This window comes from Mirounga angustirostris, unplaced genomic scaffold, assembly GCF_029215605.1.
Source record: "Mirounga angustirostris isolate CCGP_5_RB_7025 unplaced genomic scaffold, mMirAng1.0.hap1 SCAF_17, whole genome shotgun sequence".
In the NCBI taxonomy this organism is placed as follows: domain Eukaryota; kingdom Metazoa; phylum Chordata; class Mammalia; order Carnivora; family Phocidae; genus Mirounga; species Mirounga angustirostris.
In genome coordinates, this window is record NW_026991725.1 from 53212902 (window position 1) to 53227708 (window position 14807).

The 14807-nt window shown below is 40.1% G+C and overlaps 1 pseudogene; it reads right to left on the minus strand.

Annotated features, from left to right (window-relative positions):
* Nucleotides 1–1095: 1095 nt before the first annotated feature.
* LOC123854796 (U6 spliceosomal RNA) lies at nucleotides 1096–1189 on the minus strand (annotated as a pseudogene).
* Nucleotides 1190–14807: the final 13618 nt, after the last annotated feature.

Here is a 14807-nt window from a genome sequence, read left to right on the forward strand (position 1 = left end):
TCCTCCCAAGGCTCACGGCTCCATCTTTGTTATGGGTGAGGCCCGGGGCAAGCTGCAGTGAGCTGTGTGGCCTCCAAGATTTCCCTTCCTGTCTGCTTGGATGTTGAGAGAGGCCTCAATCATAATAACCGGGAGGGGAAAATTTAGAGGGAGCCTGTGGTTCTAATTTGCTACAACAAATTATTCCTAAATCCAGTCCTCCGTGTGGGCACATTTCAGTGGTTCCCAAATGGAAAAAAAAGAAAGAAAGAAAGAAAGAAAGAAAGTGGAATTCTTATCTGGGTTTGTACAGTGGTATGTGACACATGAGTTCCAGTGTTTGTAACTTCTGCAAAGACAGAAACTCTAGCCTGGACTGTCTTCCCCCTCTTTCCCAAGCATCTCAATCCTGTTCATCTTTAAACACTCCTGAGGAGCTTACCCCCAACCCCCAGTCAGAGGAAATCTCATCTTCTGCAGATTTTCCACAGCATGTTGTGTACGTGCCTGTTTCGGATAAATTTCATCACAAGTTGCTTTTTGTACCATTGTCTTCTCCACAAGATTGGTTAGCTCTCAATGGCATGTTCGTCTTTACATTCGTCCCAGGGTACTTGCTGTGACAACTGTGAGTTGGCAGGTGGTGGGTTATTTGTGGAGGGAACAGATGAACAAATCCATCATAACTCTCTTGCTCATCATATTCTTCTCCTTGTTGGAGGGAAGCAAACCGTGGAGAGCAGCGCCTCCCCAACCCCCGCCCCGGCCAGAGTTGGAGAAAACTTTAAAGAGAATAAATGAGTTAAGCAGAAGCTTAACCAACTGAGCTACCCAGGTGCCTCTTTGATGCTTCAGAATCATTGTCATGGAAGTGAATCTGGCCGTGATGAACCTCATTGTTAGTCTTCATTCTAGAAAGTTTTGTTTCCCCACTCCAAGATGGCTCTTTCCAATAATATTGAAGGTTTGAAAAGGCCCAAAACTGATTCTCTGGATTTATACTAGGAGCTCCTAGAGAGCCCAAACCATCTTGTTTATTATTCCCCCTGATGCACTTGGCCTCATCCCAGGCAATTGTAGGCCTTCAGTAAATATTTAATAAATTTCTGAAAAAGCACAAGAAGGTAAGAATTCATTTTAATGTATGTCATCCGTGTTCATCTTCTCTGCATCATTCCAGTTTTAGTAGATGTGCTGCTGAAGGGAGCACTCATTTTAATGTATATTTGACTCCATCTGATGCCAAAATGTCAGTAACCCAAAATTTTGCTTCTTAGTCATTAGTGTAGGTTCAATCTAGAGGATCAAAGAAAGGAAACTAAAAAGTTGGCAAACATTTTGGTTACTAGTAGGTTAGAATTATGACAGCGGCAGTAACAAAAAAATAAATGTACTAACAAAATTGCGGTTGGTTCTGTGGCCTTATGTAGACATAGCGAAGTAGAATTGTTCTAGTGAATAATAGATGTGGGGTGATGGCCATCTACTGTTTAATGGTTTTCAAACTAACGTTTAAGGGGAAATGAGTGGTTTATACCAGAATCCAAATCATAGAGTTCTCAGCCAATAGTATATATGAGTGTTGATCTTGGATTAGTGATGGGAGCACATTAACAAGAAGGCTGAAAGATTATATTATCTTTGTGGGTTAAACAAATAGATTTACATAGCAAATCTTTTTTTTGTGGAATAATAAGAGTAATATTATATATGGATAGTGAGAAAGACATTCTATTTGGAGTCTAGAGACCTGGATCATTTTCTTGGCCCTGTAAGGAACTAGCTCCCTCCTCTGGAAACCTCCAGTTCTGTTTGGTTGTAGTGCTTGGAACTTTATTATAGTTAATTGCATAAATATTTTTATTCCATTACCTTTTCAAGGTCAGAGGCTCTCTTGTTTATCTTTGAATCCCCAGTGATTAGCAAAGTGTCTGGCACTGTGAGTGCCCAGTGCATATTCAGGGAATGAATTGAAATGAAGGGATCCGATAAGATCATTAATTTCTGCTTCTAAGGGTCTGAGATTTTTAAGATCAGACAAATTCAACACACATGCAATTTAAACCATGTTCAAAGATTTTTCAGAGGGAAACCACAGAGGGATGTTGGTTCAGTTTTTTTCCCTCCCGGGTGAAGAGTGTAGCAATTCAGTCTATAAGCTTTAGAGATAACAATAAAAACCATCAGACAGAAACGCCTATAGGTTTCCAGTATGAAAAACATAACCTCAACCCAACAGTATTCAGTTCATCTCTTTTCCCTCATTACCGTAGGCTCTGCTACTGCTTCCTTTAGGTTGCATATGCCTTCCTGACTATTCTAGTTTATCTCATATATTAAGCTTCTCCTTCTCAACTTGGGCTATCCCAGTGTTTTTGGTTTTGTTTTACTTTTTAAAAAGATTTTACTTATTTATTTGAGAGAGAGAGAGAGCACAAGCAGGGGGAGGTGCAGAGGGGGAAGCAGGCTCCCTGCTGAGTAGGGAGCCTAATGCGGGGCTGGATCCCAAGACCCTGGGTTCATGACCCGAGCCGAGGGCAGAAGCTTAACCAACTGAGCCACCCAGGTGCCCCTTTGGTTTTGTTTTAAATATCCTTAATATCTCTTCCACTAAAAAACAAACAAACAAAAAACCAGATAGATTTTGGATCCCACATCTCTACCCATCTCAGCCATACTTTTTCTTTTCTTTTCTTTTTTTTAGAGAAAGAGAGAGAAAGAGCGCTCATGCAGCTACATGCGGGGGTGGGGATGTGGGGGTGGGGGGGGTGGGGAGGGGCAGATGGAGAGAGAGAATCTCAAGCAGGCTCCACACTCAGCACAGAGCCCTATGTGGGGTTTGATTTCATGACGCTGACATCATGACTTGAGCCAAAATCAAAAGTTGGATGCTTAACCAACTGAGCCACCCAGACACCCAGACTTTTTTTTTAAATTTTATTTTATGTTACATTAATCACCATACATTACATCATTAGTTTTTGATGTAGAGTTCCATGATTCATTGTTTGCATATAACACCCAGTGCTCCATTCAATACATGCGTGCCCTCCTTAATACCCATCACCAGGCTAACCCATCCCCCTACCATCCTCCCCTCTAGAACCCTCAGTTTGTTTCTCAGAGTCCATAGTTTTTCATGGTTCGTCTCCCCCTCCGATTTCCCCTTCATTTTTCCCTTCCTACTATCTTCTTCTTTTTTTTTTTTTTTTTTTTAACATATAATGTATTATTTGTTTCAGAGGTACAGGTCTGTGATTCAACAGTCTTACACAATTCACAGTGCTCACCATAGCACATACCCTCCCCAATGTCCATCACCCAGCCACCCCATCCCTCCCACCCCACCCCCCACTCCAGCAACCCTCAGTTTGTTTCCTGAGATTAAGAATTCCTCAAATCAGTGAGATCATATCATACATGTCTTCCTCTGATTGGAGCCAAGATATCCATCGACAGATGAATGGACAAAGATGTGGTATATATATACAATGGAATATTATGCAGCCATCAAAAAAACCCCCTGAAATCTTGCCATTTGCAACAACGTGCATGGAACTAGAGGGTATTATGCCAGCTACCCAGACGTCTTGAGAGAGTTGTCCATACATACTGTCTCCACTTTCTTTCCATCCACACTCTCTATCTTTTTCAATCTGCCATTTGCCCTCCATCATACCAGTTAGGGTAGCGTTTGCTAAACCTATGATTGACTTGTTGCTGAAATGAACAGAATTTTAATTACTCTTTTTCAGTCTTCTTTTCAGGCTCATTGTTCTCAAAAATATCCTCAAAATTGGGAATTCCTTAAAACTCAATGCTAAGTCCAATTAGCGTCTCACTTCATACCCTCACCATACTATCCCAAGCCCACGTTTTCAGTTATTTCATAAAAAATGACTCTTCAACTCACACTTCCAGCCCAGATCGCTCATCCCTAATGCCCTTTTGGTTGTTTCAAAGGTATCAAGCCAGACAGGTGCCAAATAACTCGTATCTCTCCCTGCCACTAAAAGTGATGATCCTCTTTCAATGTTTTCTGGTTTGGGGAAGGGTCCAGACCATATATCCAGTTATAAAATTTATACCCACTCACTGCTACATTTAAATCCTTCACCAAATCCTACTGATTTTTATCTCTCTAACATACACAAACTGCTATGTCTCTTCATCTCTGCTGTCAACACTCCCGTCCAAGCTGTTATTATCTGTTTCCTGGACTACTTATTGCCTTCAAAGTGGTCATCCCCATCGTCTCTTGCTTTCTTCCAACCCAGTCTTCAAAGTGTGAGCAGATGGATCTTATCAAAATCACCATCTGCTTAAATTTTTTATCCTACTTACGAACACATCAAGGGCTTCCCACTGCTCTTAAAATGAAGAATAAAATGCTTACCAAGCCTTCATAACTGTGCAGCGTCCAGCCCCTACTTGGCTGTCGGCTGCATCTCCCACCATTTTTTCTCCTCAGGCTTAATACCCTTGACCCTTGACTTTCTGTTTTGTCCAGTATATCTATTCTTCTGTCTCTAATCGTAACACTTTACGATGACATGATGGCAGTTGTTTGGAAACTGGCTCTCTGTGGAAACAGTGCAGTCCCACCCACCCCCCACCAAAAAACAAGAACAAAAATAAGATCCCTGATCTTGTAACATTTGCTCATGTCCACGGTGTAGATATTCTCAACATGACATCAGCTGGTTTGCAAAATTCCTGAAAATTCAATAACCTGTCCTTGTGAGCCATTATACACAACTACAGCTCTTTCCCCGGATTGGATTCTCTACTCCTGTTGCTGTAAAAGTGTCTTCTTCATTGGGAGAGCTCAACAGCTCAACTCAATCCTTACTTCCTCAAGGAAGCTTTTCTTGATCTCCCTGACTAGGTTCAATCCTCCTACCAGATGTTCTCTGAGCCCACACAATACCTCTTTATGGCACTTATCACATTGTACATTTACATTTATTTGATTAATGTCTCTCTCCATGAGTAGACTTTTAAGCTTCACGAGTAGGAAGAACAGGTCTGCTTTTGATCAACATTGAATCCCCAGGGCTCAGCACAGTATATGGCCTAGAACAAACACACAGTGAATATCTGTCAGAAGAATGGTCAAAATGGTCTTTTGGCATAGAGATCATCTTGGTTTATGGATGTCAATTTCTGCAAGCATCTGGAACAGAAAATTTTGAAGCAGGGTCACTAAAGTACTCACTGCATGCTCAGATATGGCATCTAACAAATCTACATCTAAAAAAAGTTTGGTAGAAGGGGAAAATCATAACTGGGTTGAATCCAGTTCCTCGAGTTTGACTGATAAATTATCCTTAGTTCATTGCTTATTCTTCAGATAAATTATAGTTCCTCTGATTTCTGTTCCCTCCCCTCCTCCTCCCATAAATAGAAAATCTGGGGGCGCCTGGGTGGCTCAGTTGGTTAAGCGACTGCCTTCGGCTCAGGTCATGATCCTGGAGTCCCGGGATCGAGTCCCACATCGGGCTCCCTGCTCGGCAGGGAGTCTGCTTCTCCCTCTGACCCTCCCCCCTCTCATGTGCTCTCTTTCATTCTCTCTCTCTCTCAAATAAATAAATAAATAAAATCTTTAAAAAAAAATAGAAAATCTGGGTTCAAAGGGGAAAGGACATGGCTGATGGGACCTCTTGACAGTAGAGAAGACCACTGGCATCAAGCTGCCCTTCGAAAGTCCACTTTTACCGGTCCTTGCGCCACACAGCTCTATCAACTTCCCATGGTCCCCGTAGAGGGTGACATAAAATATAAAACTCCTGTGGCTCCCAGAACTCTCCCTAAGCCATTTCAAGACTCTTTCCACCTCAAACTGGAATGACCTTAGACTCCATTGAACACATTTTGAACTTTCTCTATGCATTTCCCATAACATACGTTCACTTGTAGTGTTTCTTCCCAAATCTTATTCCAAGCTCACTTCCTCCTGAAGCTTTCCTTCTATAGTCTAGCCCATGGGGACCAAACTCACAGAGATGTGGCCAGCTTTGGTGTTAATTCAATACTGACATCTGTGTAGACTGAATTCTCAGATGTGCCTTTAGTTGGACAGTGATCTTGGGCAGGTGACACCTCTCTAGTTTGGATTCCCACATCAAGATTGTGTGTGAGTAGAAGAGTAAGGTGGGAAACCAGATGCTTGTGTGGCCTCTAAAAGTTTTCTTAAGACTATGCATTTAAGATGCATTTTGTAGCTTGTAACCCAAAGATCGTGCACTTTTTAAAGCACTGAACTATTGCACAACATTTCTAAATAGATTTCACATAAACATCTAAATTTCTGGGTTCTTTAAAAACACATTTGGCGGGTGCCTGGGTGGCTCAGATGGTTAAGCGTCATGATCTCAGGGTCCTGGGATCAAGTCCCGCATTGGGTTCCCTGCTCAGTGCAGAGCCTGCTTCTCCCTCTCCCTCTGCCACTCCCTCTGCTTGTGCTCTTCTATCTCTCTGTCAAATAAATAAATCAAATCTTTAAAAAAAATAAAAAAATAAAAAATAAAAACACATTTGGCAATACTGGGATGGCGTCTCCATATGGCAACAATAGGTTGGAGTGAGTGACTATCCCATTGGATGAGACCTGTGCTTTCCAGTGTCCCACATCCCTACTGCACTTTTGTTAAGCTGCTGGGCACCTGTAGACAGAGTTTCAGGTTTTGGCTTTAGGTACTTCCTTACACCATTTTTTATACTAAACTATGATTCTTGTATTGTTGGTTAATGATTTACAAATCAATGACTGTTTCCCCAGGTACCCTATAATTGCCTTGAGGCCAAAGCTTGTATCTCATAATAATGGTGGTTAACACTTTTGAGCTCTTGCTATATGCCAGGCACTGTAATAAAGCACTTCACATGTATTAACTCATTTGATCGAATTTCTTTAATCCCTACACCAGCTAGGAGAATGTAGCTGCTGCCAAATGTACTTGTGGATTATTTCATAAACTACTTGGCAAGGAGTCAGATTGGAGTTAGGCTCCCTGTGTTCAAACTGTGCTCAAATTCTACTTTCCCTATAACTGCATAACTTTGAGAAAATGCCTAAACTTCCCACCCACCCGAATATTAAGGTCTATCTATCTATCTATCTATCTATCTATCTATCTATCTATCATCTATCTACTTACCTGCCTATCATCTGTCTATATTTATCAGTATCCTTTCTTTGACATACGATTCTCGTCAAACAAAGTGCTTAGTTCAGTGAGTTTTGACAAACATTTGACAAACACGTGCATTTATGTGGCTTCCACCTTGATCAAGGAATAGAACAATCTCATCACTCCTAGAAATTCCCTCGTGTCCCTTTTCAAGCAATACCCACCCCTCCTTTGATTTATACCACTACCAATTAGTTTTACTTCTTCTAGAACTTTATGTAAATTGAATTCTACAACATGACTTTTGTATCTTATATTTATATATGTTTTTTGGCGGGGTTCTTTACTCAACATGTTTTGAGACTTATACATGTTGTAACATATAAATGGTTGCATTCTTTCTTCTTTTTTTTTTTTTTAACTATTTTCATTTATTTGACACAGACAGAGAGAGAGCACAAGTAGGCAGAGCGGCAGGCAGAGGGAGAGGGAGAAGCAGGCCCCTCACTGAGCGGGACTCGATCCCAGGACCCTGGGATCATGACCCGAGTCAAAGGAAGACGTTTAACCGACTGAGCCACCCAGGTGCCCCATCTTCTTCTGTTTTTTTCATCACCTAGTAGTATTCCCTTCCATGAATATATGACAGTTTGTCCATCTGTTAGTGGATATGTGGGTTATTTCCAGTTTGGGGATGCTATAAATAATTCTATAGTTTATGGAATAGTTTTATGGAAGCTCCCTTTTTTGTGGTTATATAATTTTCCCCTTAATTTTCTCATCTACCAAATGGGACCCAAAATAATACCTACCTCTTACCATCTTCTGAGGATTAAATGTGAACATGCATTAAATCCATAACACAAGCCTCAGCACATACAGATTCTTACAATTAATTTTATCTATTATTGTTTTACAAAGGGCAACTGAAACATGATTTTGCTAGGTACCCAGAGAGATTAAGAGTTAACTCTTTCATTTGTCTACAAATGAAAACTAAAGTACATCATTTCAGACCATTCTTTACTTGAGATCATTTGAACTGCACAGATACTTACATTTGAATTATCTGGATAATGTCTGCAGCTCAAATTCAAAGGTATTGAATTTTGAGTTAAACTCAAGTCACACAAACACATGCAAAGTTGAAGGGCGTGCAAAACCAGTAATTGAGAGAACTTGTTTATAAGAAGAACTAAAGCAGCCTCATACAAGAAGCTCAGATAATTTTCTGGACTTAAAATGAATCTTATGGGATAATGTCTTGATAAGTTGAGTAGAAGTGAATTAAGGCCATGTGGGAGTATATTTTCCATAAAAGGGACTTGAATGTTTAAATCTAATGGAAAAAAGATGCTGGTGGCAAATGCATTTAAAGCTCTAACTCACAACTTGTAACCGTTGCATAAACATAAAGGCCAATACTGCTCAATTTCCTCCCAATGACTAAAATGCTCTCTCTCACCTGCCCCTTCACTCATGGAGACAAAATGAAAGCATACTTTCCGTGTTGGCAGCAAAACTTAGTGTGACATATTTCATCCCCTCGGTGACTTTTCAATCATTTGTCATTGTATCTACTCAATACTCTCAAAATTTAACATTCTAATGTGTCCCACGTGCCCTTTATTCCAGCAGGTTCTCAGAGGTGGGCAGACTAGTAGGTAACGCAGGCCACCATTTCTTTCTTTTTTTTTTTTTTTAATTTTTTTATTCTTATATTATCCCCATACATTGCATCATTAGTTTTAGATGTAGTGTTCCATGATTCATTGTTTGTGCATAACACCCAGTGCTCCATGCAGAACGTGCCCTCCTCAATACCCATCACCAGGCTAACCCATCCTCCCACCCCCTCCCCTCTAGAACCCTCAGTTTGTTTTTCAGAGTCCATCGTCTCTCATGGTTCGTCTACCCCTCCGATTTCCCCCCTTCATTCTTCCTCTCCTGCTACCTTCTTCTTCCTCTTTTTTTTTTCTTAACATATACTGCATTATTTATTTCAGAGGTACAGATCTGAGACTCAACAGTCTTGCACAATTCACAGCGCTTACCAGAGCACATACACTCCCCAGTGTCTATCACCCAGTCACCCCATCCCTCCCACCCCACCCCCCACTCCAGCAACCCTCAGTTTGTTTCCTGCGATTAAGAATTCCTCACATCAGTGAGGTCAGATGATACATGTCTTTCTCTCTTTGACTTATTTCACTCAACATAATACCCTCCAGTTCCATCCACATCGTTGCAAATGGCAAGATCTCATTCCTTTTGAAGGCTGCATAATATTCCATTGTATATATATACCACCTCTTCTTTATCCATTCATCTGTTGATGGACATCTTGGCTCTTTCCACAGTTTGGCTATTGTGGACATTGCTGCTATAAACATTGGGATGCACGTACCCTTTCGGATCCCTACTTTTGTATCTTTGGGGTAAATACCCAGTAGTGCAATTGCTGGATCATATGGTAGCTCTATTTTCAACTTTTTGAGGAACCTCCATACTGTTTTCCAGAGTGGCTGCACCAGCTTGCATTCCCACCAACAGTGTAGGAGGGTTCCCCTTTCTCCACATCCCTGCCAACATCTGTCGTTTCCTGACTTGCTAATTTTAGCCATTCTGAGTGGTGTGAGGTGGTATCTCATTGAGGTTTTGATTTGGATTTCCCTAATGCCAAGCGATATTGAGCTCTTTTTCATGTGTCTGTTGGCCATTTGGATGTCTTCTTTGGGAAAATGTCTGTTCATGTCTTCTGCCCATTTCTTGATTGGATTCTTTGTTCTTTGGGTGTTGAGTTTGATGAGTTCTTTATAGATTTTGGATACCAGTCCTTTATCTGATATGTCATTTGCAAATATCTTCTCCAATTCTGTCGGTTGTCTTTTGGTTTTGTTGACTGTTTCCTTTGCTTTGCAAAAGCTTTTTATCTTGATGAAGTCCCAATAGTTCATTTTTGCCCTTGCTTCCCTTGCCTTTGGCGATGTTTCTAGGAAGAAGTTGCTGTGGCTGAGGTCGAAGAGGTTGCTGCCTGTGTTCTCCTTTAGGATTTTGATGGACTCCTGTCTCACATTGAGGTCTTTCAACCATTTGGAGTCTATTTTTGTGTGTGGTGTAAGGAAATGGTCCAGTTTCATTCTTCTGCATGTGGCTATCCAATTTTCCCAACACCATTTGTTGAAGAGACTGTCTTTGTTCCATTGGACATTCTTTCCTGCTTTGTCAAAGATGAGTTGACCATAGAGTTGAGGGTCCATTTCTGGGGTCTCTATTCTGTTCCATTGATCTATGTGCCTGTTTTTGTGCCAGTACCATACTGTCTTGATGATGACAGCTTTGTAATAGAGCTGCAAGTCCGGAATTGTGATGCCGCTGGCTTTGCTTTTCTTTTTCAACACTCCTCTGGCTATGCGGGGTCTTTTCTGGTTCCATACAAATTTTAGGATTATTTGTTCCATTTCTTTGAAAAAAGTGGATGGTATTTTGATGGGGATTGCATTGAATGTGTAGATTGCTCTAGGTAGCATTGACATCTTCACAATATTTGTTCTTCCAATCCATGAGCATGGAACGTTTTTCCATTTCTTTGTGTCTTCCTCAATTTCTTTCATGAGTATTTTGTAGTTTTCTGAGTACAGATCCTTTGCCTCTTTGGTTAGATTTATGCCTAGGTATCTTATGGTTTTGGGTGCAGTTGTAAATGGGATCGACTCCTTAATTTCTCTTTCTTCTGTCTTGTTGTTGGTGTATAGGAATGCCACTGACTTCTGTGCATTGATTTTATATCCTGCCACTTTACTGAATTCCTGTATGAGTTCTAGCAGTTTTGGGGTGGAGTCTTTGGGGTTTTCCACATAAAGTATCATATCATCTGCAAAGAGTGAGAGTTTGACTTCTTCTTTGCCAATTTGGATGCCTTTTATTTCTTTTTGTTGTCTGATTGCTGTGGCTAGGACTTCCAATACTATGTTGAATAGCAGTGGTGATAGTGGACATCCCTGCCGCGTTCCTGACCTTAGGGTGAAAGCTCTCAGTTTTTCCCCATTGAGAATGATATTCGCTGTAGGCCACCATTTCTTTAACTACCTTTGGGATGACCCTGTTGAAAAGAATTACAGAAACTTACATTGTTCAGTCTTATATGTATCCATTACCTTGTTCTTAACAATGAAAATTACTGGAAATACCTGTTCTATGTATACATGGCCGAGTGGGTTAAATGGGGCCTAATAAAAGTGAAAAGCATTTTTTTAATTAATGAAAAAAATATTTGCTTTATACCTAATACAGAAATGGTACTGTTTAAGATAGTTCTTTACCCTCTTTGAACTTACCATTTAGAAGGAAGCTAAGTCACATGTACATAAAAACTATCTAGCATAAGACATGATGGGTGAAGTTATGGCCAAGATTTTTCCTATTTTCTTCATTCCCATCAACATAAAAAGCATCTGTAATGTCACCTTTCAGATAAATTCATATTAACATTTTTGTAGGTTTCCTCAAATTCCTATTTTTTGTGAGATTTTCACATATTTGTGATCAACCATACCATGCCTGTTTTCACTGAATATTAATAATACTTTCTGATGCAGTTAAACCCCTTTAAAATGCAGTTTTAATGGCTATACTGCTTGTGTGTGTCTACTAAATTATCTTTATTTTTATTATGTTATGTTAATCACCATACACTACATTATTAGTTTTTGATGTAGTGTTCCATGATTCATTGTGCATAACACCCAGTGCTCCATGCAGAACGTGCCCTCTTTAATACCCTTCACCAGGCTAACCCATCCTCCCACCCCCCTCCCCTCTAGAACCCTCAGTTTGTTTCTCAGAGTCCATCGTCTCTCATGGTTCGTCTCCCCCTCCAATTTCCCCCCCTTCATTCTTCCCCTCCTGCTATCTTCTACTTCTTCTTTTTTTTAACATATATTGTATTATTTGTTTCAGAGGTACAGATCTGAGATTCAACAGTCTTGCACAATTCACAGTGCTCACCAGAGCACATACCCTCCCCAGTGTCTATCACCCAGCCATCCCATCCCTCCCACCCCACCACCCACTCCAGCAACCCTCAGTTTGTTTCTCAGAGTCCATCGTCTCTCATGGTTCGTCTCCCCCTCCGATTTCCCAAATTCTCTTTAAATATTTCATTATTGTTGGGCATTTAGGTTTATTTCCCATATTTGATCATTATAAATAATGATCTTCTCAGATATCTTCTCAGACAAAGCATTTTTCTGTGTTTTCTATTAGAGCCTTAATCTTTCAGATATCTTGCCTTAAACTGCTTGCACCAATTTGCACTTCTGTAACCAGTGCCCGATGAGTACCACACTATCAAAGCCAACAGCTCTTAGAGTAGGAAATCTTGACTAATCTGGTAACTGGATATGATTTTGCATTGGTCTTAGTTTCTACTTCTCTGATTAATAATGAGGATGAATAGTTTCCATGTTTATTGGCCATCTCACATATTACATAAATAGTTAGGAGGTCACTACTTTGTTCAACGAATGTGTATTAAAGTCCTAGTGTGACAGCCAAAATGTGGAGGCCACCCAAATGGTCATTAACAGATGAATGGATAAGTAAAAGGTGGTATATCCACACGATAAAATATTATTCAGCCCCCAAAAAGGATGAGGTCGTAACATGCACTACAACATGGGTGGATCTTGTAAACGTTATGCCACTTGGAAGAAGCCAATCAGATACAAAAGGTCACATATTATGATTCCATTTATATGGAACATGCAGAATAGGCAAATCCATAGAAACAGAAAGTAAGCTACTTGTTTCCATGGGCTGGGGGAAGAGAGCACTGGGGAGTTTCTACTAATGGGTATGGGGTTTATGGTGTGATGAAGATGTTCTGGAATTGGATAGTAGTGATGGCCGCATAACTTTGTGAATATAGTAAAAGCCACTGATTGGTACACTTGAAAAACAGGAGCTTTATAGTATGCAAATTATATATCAATGTTTAAAAATTATCGTGTACCAGGCATTAGGGAAGTTTTGGGGGATACCAGGATGAGTAAGATGGAGCCTATGGTTCATTGGGGGAAGATACTTGATCATCTAAGGGTACAGAAATGTGCATGTAACTAGGTCTTGCACTATTTTAAAGGTCAAACAACCTTTCCAGACTAGCGTGTGGAAGGATAGTTAGAGGTAGAGATATCCTTTGTGGGTTTTCCATGGATTCTGTGATTTGGGTTCTAACTTTGTCTCCTTTGGGAAATAAGACTTTTGGGTTTGTTCCCTTGATTCAATGAACTGGAAGGGGGTCAAATCTTTACTGCATAGTGGGCTATGTTCTACATTTAGGAAATCTTCATTTCTGCGCCCCCCTTTTATTATTTACAGCATGATATCAAACTAGGGAGCATCTCCCTGAGAGTATCTTCATACCTCCACACCTTACTCACACGGAGAGTAGTTGTTCTATCAATACTGTTTAAATTTTACTCAAAAAATAAATAATTCAGGGCACCTGTCTGGCTTAGCTGGTAGAGTGTGAGACACTTGATTTCAGGGTTTTAAGTTTGAAACCCACATTGGGTGTAGAGATTACTTAAAATAATAAAATCTTTTAAAAATAATAAAAGGAAATAAGTAATTAAATAAACAAATAAAATTAAAGTGAAAAGTAAATAATTCATCCATCATTTAATCTGTTTTCTCGGTAAATGTGAAATAACTTTGGCCAAGTCATTATTTTTTTTCTAATTTTGCTTCATTTCATATAGCTCTATGGTTTGTGAATTCTGCCTTAATGTTAATTATGTTGAATGTGTCCCATGACCTGTAAAATGGGAAGGATTAGGTCAAGTTGGATTTCCCAAGTTGCTCAGAAATATGGCTGGATTAGGAAATGGTGAGGTTGATGCTCAAACCTGGCTTCAGTCCTCTATTCCTGTCTACTCCCTCTATTCTTCAAGAAGTTGTACAATGCTAAGCAAGTCAGACCCTCTGGGATTCAGCTATTCATCTGAAAAATGTATAATTCACCTGCATTATCTATGTCACAGAGTTCCTTGTAATGACTAAATGAAAAATAAATGTGATATCATTTTGCAGAATAGAAAGCATTCCATAAGCTGGGTGGTCACTGACGACGTCATCATCACCACCACCATCATCAATTTATCATTCTCATAAATATTTTTTCAGATGCAAATTTCTTTCAGTCATTCAAGCAGGATGGCAGAAAATGAGATTAGGGCAGAAAATTATTTTCTCTTCTTTCTCAAACCAATACCAGTTAAGGCAATATTGGTCACCTTCTTGGGTTATGACTACAGAGAAATATTACATTGAACTCATTTGCTTAAATTATACAGTCAAATACGTAGGAGAACAGAGTGGTTTTTATTTCTGGGTGGATTGATCATGTGTTGGGCTGATTTATCTGAATGTACCACAGCTAGGCTAGGCTGTAACCTCTAGGCAGTGCACATCTCATTATTCTGTAGTGCCCCATGAAGGTTTTCTGGAAAATGAGGCTGAGTTATGGCTGGTCCTGGCAGGCAGTGTCATTTTCATTTGCTGTCAGTGAGTGCTGGAGAGTGAAGAGTCACAAGGGTACTATATTTTGTGTCATAAGAGATTGCCCTGTGATAAATGATCACTATACAGCGATTGGAGACCAAACTAATCAGTCACTGGAGGGTGGTATTG